Source organism: Octopus bimaculoides, chromosome 7 (genome assembly GCF_001194135.2).
Source record: "Octopus bimaculoides isolate UCB-OBI-ISO-001 chromosome 7, ASM119413v2, whole genome shotgun sequence".
NCBI classification, from domain to species: domain Eukaryota; kingdom Metazoa; phylum Mollusca; class Cephalopoda; order Octopoda; family Octopodidae; genus Octopus; species Octopus bimaculoides.
The window spans coordinates 105,093,261-105,096,595 of record NC_068987.1 but is presented as its reverse complement, the minus strand read 5'-3'; the positions used below and the strand labels follow the sequence as shown (position 1 = coordinate 105,096,595).

At 36.7% G+C, this 3,335-nt stretch overlaps 1 protein-coding gene across 2 annotated transcripts in view; it reads left to right on the top strand.

Moving 5' to 3' along the window:
- Positions 1–3,335, top strand: part of LOC106879083 (coronin-7) — a 121,168-nt gene that overhangs the window by 76,956 nt on the left and 40,877 nt on the right. The gene's annotated exons all lie outside the window — the stretch shown is intronic.

Genomic DNA, 3,335 nt, shown 5'->3' with positions numbered 1-3,335 from the left:
TATATATATATATATATATATATGCCCTACCAGATGGGATGCTAGTCTGTCACTGGAGTATTCATTTTTCCAGCTGAGTGGACTAGAGCAATATGAAATGAAGTGTTTTGCTCAAGAACACAATGCATCACCTGGTCCAGGAATTGAAACCACAATCTTATGATCATGAGTCCAACACCCTAACCACTAAACCACATGTTTCCACTTGAATTTCATTTCCTTATGTTTTGTTCATGAGGTGGTGGTTAATGTTTTACTCACTAGAATTCAACAATTCAACAAGGCAGCGAGCTGGCAGAAGCGTTAGCACACCGGGCGAAATGCTTAGCGATATTTCATCTGCCGTTACGTTCTGAGTTCAAATTCCGCCGAGGTCGACTTTGCCTTACATCCTTTCGGGGTCGATAAATTAAGTACCAGTTATGCACTGGGGTCGATGTAATCGACTTAATCCCTTTGTCTGTCCTTGTTTGTCCCCTCTATGTGTAGCCCCTTGTGGGCAATAAAGAAATAAGAATTCAACAATTCAACCATTCCAAAATTGTCTTATGTGGAAAAATTGTAGATTCTATGAGATATTCGTGAAATAATTATAATCTCCACTGCATATTTAACTTGGATAAGAAACATTTTTTAAATGTTATCTTTGGGATCAGTAGTCTTAGAAAAGTGGAGATAATGGGTTGGGTTGTGTTTTGGTTAACGAGAAAAATCTAAAGTATGCTGATTAGTGATGAAAAAGTTGTTCTTTTGGCAGTTGAGTATATTAGATTGCTACTCAAATATAATTGAATTGTCATTTTAACCACCTAAGAACATACAGAAATGGTTAGATTCATGGAACTACATCAGTGATATTGTTGCAGTTGTGCAAGGAAAATTTTGACACATCAGGAAATAAATAGAATGTGTACTTAACAGTTTTTTTTGTTTATTTAAATGGTTCTTCTATTATTTAATTGGTTTAGTTTCAACATGCTGGACAAGTACAACTCCAAAAGTAAGTGAAATTGAAGTAAACATTTGTCCAGAAATACATTAGTAATTTTGAGAATCTTTTGTTCTCTCTCTCTCTCTCTCTCACACACACACACACACACACACACACACACACACACACACACACACACATTTAATGCAAACATTATTCAACTATGAAGTGAAAGCCAAATATAGTATAAGAAATGAATTAGAAGGCAATCCTTATTTACTTACATCATCATACACATTTGCATAGGAGCTAATGAACAAGCCTTTTATGCTCATACTGCTTACTAGAAATAGCAGCCAAATTCCCTCAGATCTCATTTTACAATCTTAAAACAAAACAGTAAGAATGCATTTGATGTGATCCATGTATAATTAAGACAGTCAAGGCTGAAATTCTTTTGATCATATATGTCTGTTCATTTAGGGCTGACCAAGGCTAAACAATTATGTATTTATTTTCATCAATTACTAATCAATGAGATCCTGTATAAATGAGTCACTGAATTCTAAACCAACATCTGGAAAATGAATCTTATAGAAAATGCAATCTATATAAAGATGTCGAAATCCTACTTTGGCACTGCCTTGTACTCTTACATGGTTATATGACTCTTTATCTCAGTGTCTCTCACTGTAAATAGACATAGGCTCAAGTAGAGTTATGTAGTTAAGAAGTTTATTTCATATCCATGGGGCTTCAAGTTTTGATCCTACTGTGAAGTATCTTTTACTGTAATCTGAAGTTGACCAATGCCTTGTAGGCAGAATGTGGTAGATGCAAACTGTACAGAGGCTGTTGTGTATATATATATATATATATATATATATATATATATATATATATATATATATATATATATATATATATATATATTTACACACACAAAGTATGGGGGTTTAGTTCACAGGTGATATCTAAACAATTAGGTACTCTAGGTAAGTGCTGTAATGGATTACTAGGGCTCCAAAGTTATAGCCCAGACGGTAGTTATGGAGCCATTGCAGATTTCTGATATAGCAGATATATGATTGTTAGAGAGGACAACAAACGTTAAGGCAAGGCAAACATCTCAAGTCATATACATTATCAATATTGGGAAAAAGATGTTTGCCTTGCCGTAACGTTTGTTGTCCTCTTTAACAATTATATATATATTTATATATATATATTAGGTTGTCAAGAAAGTTCTTGCAGTTTTTAACCGTTAAATTCAAATGCACATATCTCGGCTCAAACAAAACTTTATTAATCGAAATAAACACCATCAGAATCAACACACTTTTGCCAGCGCGAAACAAGTTTATTTATACCAGTAGCATAAAAATCCTGCGTTCTGGTGGCGATAAAGTCGTTGAAGGCGTGTTTGGCATCGTCTTGGTTTTTGAAGCATCTCTCACACAGGAAGTTGTTGAGATGCTTGAAAAGTGGTAGTTGGTAGGCGAGAGGTCTGGTGAATATGGCGGATGAGGCAGAGTTTCGTAACCCAATTCGTTCAACTTCTGCAGGGTCAGTTGTGCAGCCAAGCGTTGTTGTGGAGAAGAATTGGTCCTTTTCTATTGACTAATTGGTCCTTTTCTATTGTCGGAGTTTCTTATGCATTCCATCCATTTGCTGACAGTACTTCTCCACCATAATGGTTTCACCTGGACCCAAAAAGCTGTGATGGATGAGACCGGCCGCAGACCACCAAACAGTCAGCATGACCTTCTTTTGGTGCAACTTTGGCTTCGGGAAGTGCCGTGCAGCTTTGTTGGCGTCCAACCACTGAGCTGAGCGTCGCCGGTTGTCGTAAAGAATCCGCTTTTTGTTGCAAGTCACAATCCGGTTGAGAAACGGGTCGTTCATGTTGCGTAAACGAAGGAAAGACAACACTTCAAAAAGGCGTTTTTTCTTGGTTGTCGTTCAATTCGTGTGGCACCTATTTCTCAAGTATTTTTGTTTTTCCAATCTCTTTCAAGTGGTTGGAAATTGTCGTATACATTACGTCTAATTCAGAAGGAAGCTCTTGAAGAGTTGTGCGTGGATTGGCTTCGACTAAAGCTCTTAGTTGATTGTTGTCAACATCTGATGGCCGACCACTACGCTTATCATCTTCAAGACTTTTGTCACCATTACGAAATTTCTTGAACCACCATTGTGCTGTATGTTCATTAGTGGTTCCTGGGCCAAATGCATCGTTGATATTGTGAGCTGTTTTAGCAGCTTTTCGGCCTAGCTTGAACTGGAATAAGAAAATTGTGCGAATTTGCATTTTGTCCATGTTGTATTCAACATTCCAGAAAAAAATGGCCTAATTATTCAAAAAGAAAAAGAGTAACACGATTAGATAGAGCAAAAAAACGGG